Genomic DNA, 13,379 nt, shown 5'->3' on the forward strand with positions numbered 1-13,379 from the left:
GTGTCTGGACTCCCTCATCCCGGACCTCCCGACCTCCAAGTGCGAGGGTCTGGACATCAAAGGGCGCCAGACCTATAACTGGGGCAGCTCCAGAGCAGGAAGGCAGTTGTATCCTGGAGTCGAGAGACACCGAGAAGAACTCATCCTTGACGGACTACCGGCGCTGCCGTAACCCTGCCTTGTGAAATATCACTCTGCCTGCTGGCGCTGCCGCGGCCTTCTGCATCCTCCATCCTCGTCGGGACCTGCTGGCGCTGCCGCGGACCGTTGTAACTACCACCTTCGTTGGGACCTGCTGGCGCTGCCGCGGACCGTTGTAACCACCACCTTCATCGGGACCTGCTGGCGCTGCCGCGGACCGTGTAACGACCACCTTCACCGGGACCTGCTGGCGCTGCCGCGGCCCGTCCAACTAGAACACCGAGCTCGAGGATTGTGAGCTATCCATCATTTCATCGCATCTACCAGATTGGTAACAAGACTGTCCCGCTACCCCCTTTCCCAACCAAGAGACTAGAATCGAGGGGACCCCTGAGTCCTGACCTCCTTGTACCATTCTATCGTACCTAAAGATTGCTTATAAATAACGTTAAAACCTATCTTTGTGTGGTGTACATCTGTGGGGGGGGAAGTTACTCGTCTGTACGATCGCTGGAGACGGCTCTCCCCGGAGACCTCTCCCCTTGTCCTCGGCCGACCCTCCCGGTCCGTCTAACACTGAGCATCTGCATTTGGAGTAGTGGGTTGAGTAGTCCCCTGACCCTGAATAGGTCTGTGCCTGCCTAGGTGAATGCTGGCTCCGCCCCCCTGTGGTGTGTCTGATGGCAGAGCCTCCATTTCACAAAGGATGATGTGAGAACTGTACACAAAGTGCTCCAATACTCCACAGAACCAGTTGAGACTGGTTCCCCCCAAGCCCTGTGCCAGGGCAGACAAAGAAGAAATGTGCATAAATATAGGGGCTGTGACCCCATGACTGGAGCTGTTCCTGTGCTTTCCTGTGACGTGTGGGCTTGCTGCTGCTGGGCCCCAGGAGGAACCACCACAAGGGACTGCCTCCCTGCTGGAGGGCCCTGTGTGCTGGCCTGCCTCGGCCCAGCTCTGGCCGTTTAACTTTGAGGGCCCTAGCGCCTTGTGAGCACTGTGTGTGGACTGTCAGGTGAAGAGGGAGTGCGGGTGTCTGCAGCGCTGGGATGCGTTTGGCTGTTAGGGAACCCCAGTGTGTGGGATCTTCCCTGCGCTGTTTATTGGAGCGGGAGCCCACCCCGCGTTTTGCCAATTGAAGCGGGAGCCCACCCCGCATTGTGCGCTGCTTGGGTTATTTTTGCGGCAGGAACCCACCCCGCAATTGCAGCCGCATTGGAGTTGTTTATCAGTGGGAGCCCACCCCGCTGGGGTATGCTCCCGTTGGTGGGTGCCCACCCCACATTGGTGTTCGTGATGAGCAGGTGCCCACCCCACATTTGATGTTGGTTTGCGGTGGGAGCCTACCCCGCACTTTGTCCCGCTGAGAAGAGAGAGCCACCAAAAAGCACCGCCGCGGCCCGAAAGACAGACAAGTTGCCTGACTCTGAGCAGGGCCAAACAGAAGGAGGCTGCCGAGGCCACCAATTTCAGTGCAGCCAGCTGGAAGACAAGCAAAGTGATGGCCTGTTGCCGAGCGGGGCTACCGTGAGCTGGGGAGAGCCCCGCGAGGTCCAGAAGGCGTCGCATTCCTGAGCGGGGCTCCCGTGAGATGGTGGGAGCCCGCGCCCATGAGGAGAAGTCGAGAGGTCCTGGTGGAGCGGGGACTGTTGAGGCACATTGCCGGTGCCTGTCCCTTGCTGGAAGGAGTCCCTGAAAGGAGCCCTGGTGAGTGGGGCTCTTTGATGTATGGCGGGAGCCTAGTTGAGGGCATCGGAGTCCTGTGAAGAGGAGCCCCGGGAAGGAGGGGCTCCCGAAGCACCGTGAGTGATGATGGCTTTTTGTTGAACATTAAGGTAGTGAAATGAGGCACAAGGAGGAGCCCAGTGAAACGTGGCTCCCCAGGCACTGTGAGTGCCAGTGCTTGTTTACTCTTCTCAGCTGCACCGCTGTTGTGGGCAGCTGCACCTTGGGGGCAATCTTGTGTTCCAGAGCCCCAGAGTGGGCCTCCAACTTGCTCAGTTGTGGCCAGTGCCCCTATTGCTTGACACAGCTGCACCACGAGAGCGCGGGAAGCTGCAACGTTTAGGGGCCATTTCTTCTCTTAAGGAAGGGGTGAGTTGCACCCCACGTCCCAGTGCATCTGTGTACTGTGTTTTCACTGCCGAGGCAGCCAGGGGGCCATTCGAGAGGCCTCATTTCACGCCCTGACTTTGCGGGAAATAGGGCATTTTGAGCCCCAGTAAAAGGCCAGTTGGCCTGGGGTCAGTTCAGCGATTACGCTAAGGTGCTGTGTGCACTTTATGGGTGTACTGATAGGGCGCAAGGCCCTAAGGGGATGTATGCACCTAATTAGTGTTACAATGGTGCACTGCCACATGTGTGCATAATGTGTTTATGCTGAAAAGGCCTATATGCCTATTGCGTAATGTGTTTATGCTAATGAGGCTTGGACCTAATGTGATAATGCTAAGGTCATTATTGTACCATGTAGTTACTGGTTGTGTTTTATGTTTACTACCTGCATTCTGATGGTTCTGACCGTGGCCCGATTGGCCTGGTCCTGTATATAGTCCCCTGTAAATATTGCCTAGTGCCAGTTGGCACAGTGTATATTGTGTGATTATGATTCGAATGTGTTTGATAATACAAAGGCTAATTTTTTATATATCAATCAACAACAGAAGAGGAAGGGTAAAAACACGACTAGTCCCCTCAAGGGAAAAGTTCCAAAACAACAAAGTCAGTGTAGTGTCTACAAGGCACTTACCATCCAAAAGGCACGGGTCTCCAGGGTCGGAACCTACCCAAAACGTTATAGGGAGGATCACAGACCTAGGGAGGTAATACAGGTTAAGTATGAAAGCCCTCACTCACCAACCTGGTTGGTGACATGCTTTATCATCGGGCTCCACTGGGTATGGCCGAGTGCCATCCCAGTGTGCTACAACGCCAGGTTACTGCGGAGCGGGATTTGTGAGGTGACAGTGAATTTGAAATTAAAAATACCCAATTGAGTCAAAAAATATATAATTTAATAGTTTTGCTAATTGGGAGAGATTAAAAAGGAGTGAGGGTCAAAAAAATAACAGACCGGATTCACTCCATGGCGGTCAACATGTTTCTGCCTTAGGTGTGTTTCACAGGCTTTCATCAGGACCAGAGTGGGAGTGTGAGAGCCCCGGAGGTATAAACGCGCTAAGGTTCACCCTACCGTGGGCTGTTATGTGAAAAAGTATAAATAAACAATTCAAAATCCGCCAAGTGGTATCGAGGTGGAGAGAAACGAGTTTACTCTATAATGAGAAAAGACATACAAACACAAGACAAAACATAAAAGAATTGTAAATGTGCGTGGTCAATTCATTATAAGGCGCCGTAGCTACAGGCACAAAACATAGTGCATGGATGGGACTGTGCCAGTAATCAGTACCTCAGGTGCATAAAGTTGTGCTATCCGTGCTCTACGATTATCCAGGTACTAGTGTCAGGGAAGTACACCGGACTTCACCTGAATAACGTGACTAGTACTGTATATCGAAACACACGTGGAGCCTAAACGCTACATGAGAATCTAGATCAAAAGAGGGCCGGGAACTCATTGGACATGGCCCGTGCATCATTTCTAGGAGGCAAAGATGCATGAGTATGGAAAAAGGTTCTTACTATGAGGCCAGACCGTTCGTCGCCTCAGGGATCCCGGGGTGGGGGTGCGAACAAAATGGCACACCCTAGAGAGGGAGGAAAAGAAAGGACAAGGCCACGAGCGGCTGGGTAACCAGAACTGTGGCAATATAGAACAGGAGATATTAAGGATTGCGGGAAGTACACTTACGCCCTCGCTGCTCGGCACCCGTTAGGAACCTGCAAAGCCTCAAGCCGCCGGGTCCAGGAAGTGAAGAGACCTGGAGCGAGGCAGATATAAACAGAAGGAATGGGTAGGGGAATAGAAGTAAGCCCGATTGTGATAGGGCAAATCCCCCAGAGCTGTGCAATGATTGGCTGGGCCACAGCCAATAGGAAAAGGGGAGAAAAAGTTCGCCAGGGAGGCTCGACCGCTAATTCCATTGACGCTGTCATCAGGAAAAACTTTATGCGGTATTGAGCGAACGAACATTATTAGTACAGGTGTCATTAACAATTTCAGACTGGGTGGATAAAAATGGTAAAATGCAGAGTCCACGCGCGCAGACGGGGAAGTAATCGAGCATGAGCTAAGTGCTCCAGTGTTACAGAGATGTCAAAGCCAAAATGGGAAACAAACTGTGCGCGAAACGATGTATGTAATTTACAAGGAAGCCCAAAATAGTAAGGTTTGGCTAATTGTATAAAGGGGTCCAACACAATAAGGGCCAAAGAGGAACTATGTACTTGTTAGGTATGTAGTGGGACCACCAGAAAGAGATCGACTCTGATCAGGGCGAATTCAAACAAGGGGGGGGGGGGTTCTAAGCGGACTGGTAATACATAGTAAGTAATGTAATCATGAGTCCATGCTTAGAGTATGTTAACCCTGGGTATATTATCATTAAGACCCACAAGGTTGGTGCCCAGACGATACACCCATCTTTGTTCCTTCTCAAAAAGGATTTTCTGAGTGTTTCTGCGTGTCGTGATCTCTTCAATTATCGTCCAGTGTAGGTCATTAGTGGTATGGTTGGCAGACAGAAAGTGTTCACTTAGTTTCGTAGTGACTCGTTTACATCTAATGTTGCTCCGATGTTCACAGATACGGAGTTTCACTTTCCTAGTGGTCATCCCTACATAGCGTAGACCACAAGGACAAGTGATCAGGTAGACGACATTAGGTGTATTGCAATTGGTATGTCCTGTTTGGGTCCAGACCTTGCCTGGTTCCAGATTCAGACAGGTAGTGTGGGAGGTCAAGTGACATATACTGCAGTCCGAGCATGGGAAATGGCCAGTGATCTTAGGAAGACCCCATGCTTCTGTAATGGATCTTTGAGCAGTGTTTGTTTGGGTGATAGGGCGTGTATGTACCAGGCTGTTCCGCAGGCTTTGTGCTCGGATGTATGACGTTACAACGCACACTTTTACAACGCATGCACTTACAACGCATTTTTTACAACGCATAATCCATTACAACGCATGACATTACAACGCATGACACTACAACGCATTTTTAAAAAATACCTTTACAACGCATTACCATTACAACGCATACTACCTTTACAACGCATACCATTACAACGCATAATAATAAATTACATTTAAGGTAAGTATTAGATAGTATAGGGGTAAAAATTACTATTCTAACTCCAGGGGGTGCAACAGTAGGGTAAGTGTTGGATAGTATAGGGGTAAAAATTACTATTCTAACTCCAGGGGGTGCAACAGTAGGGTAAGTGTTGGATAGTGTAGGGGTAAAAATTACTATTCTAACTCCAGGGGGTGCAACAGTAGGGTAAGTGTTGGATAGTGTAGGGGTAAACATTACTATTCTAACTCCAGGGGGTGCAACAGTAGGGTAAGTGTTGGATAGTATAGGGGTAAAAATTACTATTCTAACTCCAGGGGGTGCAACAGTAGGGTAAGTGTTGGATAGTATAGGGGTAAAAATTACTATTCTAACTCCAGGGGGTGCAACAGTAGGGTAAGTGTTGGATAGTATAGGGGTAAAAATTACTATTCTAACTCCAGGGGGTGCAACAGTAGGGTAAGTGTTGGATAGTATAGGGGTAAAAATTACTATTCTAACTCCAGGGGGTGCATCGGTAGGGTAAGTGTTGGATAGTATAGGGGTAAAAATTACTATTCTAACTCCAGGGGGTGCATCAGTAGGGTAAGTGTTGGATAGTATAGGGGTAAAAATTACTATTCTAACTCCAGGGGGTGCATCAGTAGGGTAAGTGTTGGATAGTATAGGGGTAAAAATTACTATTCTAACTCCAGGGGGTGCATCAGTAGGGTAAGTGTTGGATAGTATAGGGGTAAAAAATACTATTCTAACTCCAGGGGGTGCATCAGTAGGGTAAGTGTTGGATAGTATAGGGGTAAAAATTACTATTCTAACTCCAGGGGGTGCATCAGTAGGGTAAGTGTTGGATAGTATAGGGGTAAAAATTACTATTCTAACTCCAGGGGGTGCATCAGTAGGGTAAGTGTTGGATAGTATAGTGTAATATTATGCGTTGTAATGGTATGCGTTGTAATGGTAGTATGCGTTGTAATGGAATGCGTTGTAAAGGTAGTTTTTAAAAATGCGTTGTAGTGTCATGCGTTGTAATGTCATGCGTTGTAATGGATTATGCGTTGTAAAAAATGCGTTGTAATGGTAGTGCGTTGTAAAAGTTGCGTTGTAAAGGTTGTTCCCCTTTGTGCTCGTTTGAATGAGAATAAAGGTTTTTCCCATCTCCGGTTGTTGCTGTTAATGATTCGCCAGTGTTTCATGACGACTTTCTTCATTGCATTGGACAGGGTACTGTAAGTAGTGACGCATGTGAGTGGTATGGACATGACGTCTTTCACAGAGTCCTCTAGAAGAACTTCTCTAGGTTGATTTCTGGCCCGTTTGTAACTTTTGGAGAGAAGAGGGATGGGATACCCTCTGGCTGTCATTTTAGAAGTTAGGTCACTGGATTGAGCCTTAAAATCTCCCAAAGAGGTACAGTTCCGCCGGAGGCGGAGGAATTGCCCGTAAGGCAGATTCTCCCTCAATGCACGAGGATGGAAGCTCGTAAACTCGAGAAGGTTATTTCTGGACGTAGGTTTATAGTGTGTCTTCGTGTGAAGAGATCCAAGTTTCTTAGTGATCACAACATCGAGAAATACGACTTCATGGAGGTCATAGGTGTACGTAAATCTTAAGTTGGGATCCAAGGTATTAACCCACTGGAAGAAGGTTTTAAGGGCGTTGATATCGCCGTGCCAGATGAGAAGCACGTCATCTATATAGCGTCTCCATAGGCCTATGGAGGATAGATGAGGATTGGAATCAGGGAGAATGAATTTCCGTTCGAAATCGTACACATACAATCCCGCTACACTAGGAGCGAAGGTACTCCCCATGGAAGTACCCGTGGATTGCAGGTACAGGTGTCCCTGATATTCCAAAAAGTTCCTTTTCAAGGCCAGAGTTGCAATGTGCAAATCTGGCCTTGAAAAGGAACTTTTTTGAATATCAGGGACACCTGTACCTGCAATCCACGGGTACTTCCATGGGGAGTACCTTCGCTCCTAGTGTAGCGGGATTGTATGTGTACGATTTCGAACGGAAATTCATTCTCCCCGATTCCAATCCTCATCTATCCTCCATAGGCCTATGGAGACGCTATATAGATGACGTGCTTCTCATCTGGCACGGCGATATCAACGCCCTTAAAACCTTCTTCCAGTGGGTTAATACCTTGGATCCCAACTTAAGATTTACGTACACCTATGACCTCCATGAAGTCGTATTTCTCGATGTTGTGATCACTAAGAAACTTGGATCTCTTCACACGAAGACACACTATAAACCTACGTCCAGAAATAACCTTCTCGAGTTTACGAGCTTCCATCCTCGTGCATTGAGGGAGAATCTGCCTTACGGGCAATTCCTCCGCCTCCGGCGGAACTGTACCTCTTTGGGAGATTTTAAGGCTCAATCCAGTGACCTAACTTCTAAAATGACAGCCAGAGGGTATCCCGTCCCTCTTCTCTCCAAAAGTTACAAACGGGCCAGAAATCAACCTAGAGAAGTTCTTCTAGAGGACTCTGTGAAAGATGTCATGTCCATACCACTCACATGCGTCACTACTTACAGTACCCTGTCCAATGCAATGAAGAAAGTCGTCATGAAACACTGGCGAATCATTAACAGCAACAACCGGAGATGGGAAAAACCTTTATTCTCATTCAAACGAGCACAAAGCCTGCGGAACAGCCTGGTACATACACGCCCTATCACCCAAACAAACACTGCTCAAAGATCCCTTACAGAAGCATGGGGTCTTCCTAAGATCACTGGCCATTTCCCATGCTCGGACTGCAGTATATGTCACTTGACCTCCCACACTACCTGTCTGAATCTGGAACCAGGCAAGGTCTGGACCCAAACAGGACATACCAATTGCAATACACCTAATGTCGTCTACCTGATCACTTGTCCTTGTGGTCTACGCTATGTAGGGATGACCACTAGGAAAGTGAAACTCCGTATCTGTGAACATCGGAGCAACATTAGATGTAAACGAGTCACTACGAAACTAAGTGAACACTTTCTGTCTGCCAACCATACCACTAATGACCTACACTGGACGATAATTGAAGAGATCACGACACGCAGAAACACTCAGAAAATCCTTTTTGAGAAGGAACAAAGATGGGTGTATCGTCTGGGCACCAACCTTGTGGGTCTTAATGATAATATACCCTGGGTTAACATACTCTAAGCATGGACACATGATTACATTACTTACTATGTATTACCAGTCCGCTTAGAACCCCCCCCCCCTTGTTTGAATTCGCCCTGATCTGAGTCGATCTCTTTCTGGTGGTCCCACTACATACCTAACAAGTACATAGTTCCTCTTTGGCCCTTATTGTGTTGGACCCCTTTATACAATTAGCCAAACCTTACTATTTTGGGCTTCCTTGTAAATTACATACATCGTTTCGCGCACAGTTTGTTTCCCATTTTGGCTTTGACATCTCTGTAACACTGGAGCACTTAGCTCATGCTCGATTACTTCCCCGTCTGCGCGCGTGGACTCTGCATTTTACCATTTTTATCCACCCAGTCTGAAATTGTTAATGACACCTGTACTAATAATGTTCGTTCGCTCAATACCGCATAAAGTTTTTCCTGATGACAGCGTCAATGGAATTAGCGGTCGAGCCTCCCTGGCGAACTTTTTCTCCCCTTTTCCTATTGGCTGTGGCCCAGCCAATCATTGCACAGCTCTGGGGGATTTGCCCTGTCACAATCGGGCTTACTTCTATTCCCCTACCCATTCCTTCTGTTTATATCTGCCTCGCTCCAGGTCTCTTCACTTCCTGGACCCGGCGGCTTGAGGCTTTGCAGGTTCCTAACGGGTGCCGAGCAGCGAGGGCGTAAGTGTACTTCCCGCAATCCTTAATATCTCCTGTTCTATATTGCCACAGTTCTGGTTACCCAGCCGCTCGTGGCCTTGTCCTTTCTTTTCCTCCCTCTCTAGGGTGTGCCATTTTGTTCGCACCCCCACCCCGGGATCCCTGAGGCGACGAACGGTCTGGCCTCATAGTAAGAACCTTTTTCCATACTCATGCATCTTTGCCTCCTAGAAATGATGCACGGGCCATGTCCAATGAGTTCCCGGCCCTCTTTTGATCTAGATTCTCACGTAGCGTTTAGGCTCCACGTGTGTTTCGATATACAGTACTAGTCACGTTATTCAGGTGAAGTCCGGTGTACTTCCCTGACACTAGTACCTGGATAATCGCAGAGCACGGATAGCACAACTTTATGCACCTGAGGTACTGATTACTGGCACAGTCCCATCCATGCACTATGTTTTGTGCCTGTAGCTACGGCGCCTTATAATGAATTGACCACGCACATTTACAATTCTTTTATGTTTTGTCTTGTGTTTGTATGTCTTTTCTCATTATAGAGTAAACTCGTTTCTCTCCACCTCGATACCACTTGGCGGATTTTGAATTGTTTATTTATACTTTTTCACATAACAGCCCACGGTAGGGTGAACCTTAGCGCGTTTATACCTCCGGGGCTCTCACACTCCCACTCTGGTCCTGATGAAAGCCTGTGAAACACACCTAAGGCAGAAACATGTTGACCGCCATGGAGTGAATCCGGTCTGTTATTTTTTTGACCCTCACTCCTTTTTAATCTCTCCCAATTAGCAAAACTATTAAATTATATATTTTTTGACTCAATTGGGTATTTTTAATTTCAAATTCACTGTCACCTCACAAATCCCGCTCCGCAGTAACCTGGCGTTGTAGCACACTGGGATGGCACTCGGCCATACCCAGTGGAGCCCGATGATGAAGCATGTCACCAACCAGGTTGGTGAGTGAGGGCTTTCATACTTAACCTGTATTACCTCCCTAGGTCTGTGTTCCTCCCTATAACGTTTTGGGTAGGTTCCGACCCTGGAGACCCGTGCCTTTTGGATGGTAAGTGCCTTGTAGACACTACACTGACTTTGTTGTTTTGGTAATTTTTTATATAACCTTGTGTGGAGTATTTTTTGTAGTGTGCCTAGTAACATAGTGGGTTGCTGCTGTGTGTGTGTGTTGCAAAAACGCTGTACACATTGCCTCTGGGATAAGCCTGACTGCTCATGCCAAGCTACCAAGGGGGTGAGCAGGTGTTATGTTCGGTGTGTAACTCCCTTGCCCTGACTAGAGTGGTGGTTTCTGCCTGGCTTATTCACATGCCCTAGCCAACCAGAAATCCCATTTCTAACAGCTTCCAAGACATAAATGCACTCAATGTGATGCCCGGGTATGTCAAGCTGTAAACGGTTTCGAGGAGAGTCCTCCCCCCAGGTGATAAAACAGAGATATAAAAATGAAGTCTCAGACCTCCCACAAACACCCTAGAAGGTTATTGAAATAGAGACAGACCTTGAAGCAATGAAAACACCCTGCTCAGAAGATGGGTCTTCATATGATATGCTGCCAACATACCTGCTGATCCAGCTTTGCATGTGGACCCTGAAATGGAGACTGGGGTAATACTAATGCTTTCTGGACTACACATAGTTCCTCCCCATTGGAAGAATTTTGTGCTTCTACTAGGGACGGATGGTCTAGAGTCGTGTTCTCTAGAGTGACTTACATGTGATTACTGTATTGGACTTTATCTAGGCTTGGTATGTCAGAGGATGCATAAAATGCTAGCGCTTTGAAGACACCCAGTTATGGGTGGGCAGGCTTGCATTTGCAGCATTGTCCTAACTTGTTTTGCCTCGATTTGAGACAAGTAATAACTAGAACAAGACATGCAATGTAGAGGTAATGAGTCACGTGTCCTGCTTTGCTCTCACTGCTTTATCACCATTGCAGTAACAGGAATCTTAGGGGAATTTATAGACTGCTTAAGATTTATACAATGTTGTAAGTGACAGAAAATTAAATTTGTGAGCAGGTATATATTCTGCTCTCCTTCCAGTGGAGGGACTACTCATTAAAGAAGGAGCATACTATCCATCAAATGACATGACAGCGAAAGTGACAAAGTGACACTTGTCTATATGACTTTCTATTTCCCTCATTTCTCCTATTCCGCTATGGCTGATCATGTCCCTTCTATCTCATTCCCCACAGGCAGATGCAATAACATTATGTTACCTATGTGGAGAGTTCACCTCTGAGGGGGTGTCTCAATGACAGTGACAGATAAAGGATCTTGATGGTTATCCAACTCAATATGCAGAAAATGAAAGTCTCAGAATACTTACTGGGATTGCAATCTGTGACCACGGGTCAATCAGAGGTCCATGGAATTAATATGTTGGCCCACTGAGCAACCAGACCCAGCGGGGGAACTTGACAAACTGATGCGCATGATCATGCCATGCCTGGAATTTGTCATGCCTTTGGCCTCTTCTATTTTGCTGTGTCTTCTTGAGGTGTCTGGACCCCACCCCAAAGCCACCAGATTTAGCAATAAAACAGGAACACTGCTGCCATTTTATGCAAATCTGCAGGCCAGATTGATTATATGAATTTACAGGTGCCTGCACCCTTGTTGCTAATAGATACCATATGGGGGGTGAAGTGGGGCGACCAAAGACACTATACCATCGTCTGCCCAGGGTCCATTAATACACACCTGTCATGCACAAGTACGCCTTTAGTGCTTAATTTATGACAGTGTTTTCCGGTGTTCAGTACCGGCAATTAATCATCAACACCAGTGCTTTTCATGAGCACCGGTTAAGGACATATTCATTTGGGGGACGATTAAGTGATTTTCCCAGAAGCACAGGATGTTGAGCCCACACCGAGACTCGAACGTGGTTCTACAGTGCCGAAGTTGGCAGCTCTGACCATTACGCTACATCCTCTCCCCACTTTCATGGTTAGTAGTTGGTTCTTTTTTAGGCGGTTCTAACAGGAGAAATGGGCTAGTGCAAGCTTCCTCCTTAGGAGAGTCCGGCACTTTTTTTGCTACAAATTAACCGCTTTAATATGTTGGTTAATGTTAGCATGCATTACAGGTTCCGATGTTATGTTAGCATAGTCAATGTTTGTGCATTAAATGGTGGTTCATTTAGTATGGATGTCCTCGAACTAAAAGTCAGGCCTCAGAAATAGGCAAACTAGCAAAAAAATAACAATGTCTTCTGTTCCATGTTGCTCCAGCTGACAGGAAAAGGTTCTCTTTCTCTCTGAGTATTAGAGTTGACTGTGGTGGAGGGCATCTACGATCTGGCTTACAAAGCTCAAAAATAACAATGGGCTCATACTTCGTGGTTTCCTAATTGTATTGTATTGTAATTACATTTATATAGCGCTTACTACCCCTGATGAGGCAACAAAGTGCTTTTCTGCGAGTAGCACGCTACACCGGAACCCATAAAGGATTAGTGGTGAAATAATATAGTGAAATATGAAAGTGATTTGAGTGGTGGATATGTTAGTCTGTTATTTGGATTGAGAAGGATATTGGAGGGATAGAAGAGGGAAAAAGGTTTGCATTTATATACCGCTTGCTAACCTTGATGGGGTGCTGAAGGTCTTTTTCGGCAAGTAGCACGGTACTCTGGAACCCATAAAGGATTAGTGGTGAATTAGTATAGTGAAATATGAAAGTAATTTGAGTGGTGGGTATGTTAGTCAGTTATTTGGATTAAGAAGGATAGCGGAGGGACAAAAGAGGGAAAAACGTTTGCATTTATATAGCGCTTGCTACCCCTGATGAGGTGTTGAAGTGATTTTTCAGCGAGTTGCACACTGCTCCAGAACCCATAAAAGATCAGTGGTAAATTAGTATAGTGAAATATTAAAATAATTTGAGTGGTGGACATGTTAGTCTGTTATTTGGATTGAAAAGTATGGTGGAGTTATAGAAAATGGAAAGATTTAAAAATATTTTTCTTTTTTTGTTTGTTTGTTTTGGAGCTCATTTGTAATTTTTTTTTTAGAGTTTTATTTAGCGCGAACTAGTCTCATAGCAGTCGGAGGAGGCTTGGGATGAGTAAAAGGGACGTGGAGAGAGAAGAGTCAGAGGGGAAGGTTAAGAAAGGCTTGTTTTGGGGGATCGGAATAGTAAAAGTGGTATGAGTTGATGCAAGGAGGGGTAG

This window comes from Triturus cristatus, chromosome 1_2 (assembly GCF_964204655.1).
Source record: "Triturus cristatus chromosome 1_2, aTriCri1.1, whole genome shotgun sequence".
NCBI classification, from domain to species: Eukaryota; Metazoa; Chordata; class Amphibia; order Caudata; family Salamandridae; genus Triturus; species Triturus cristatus.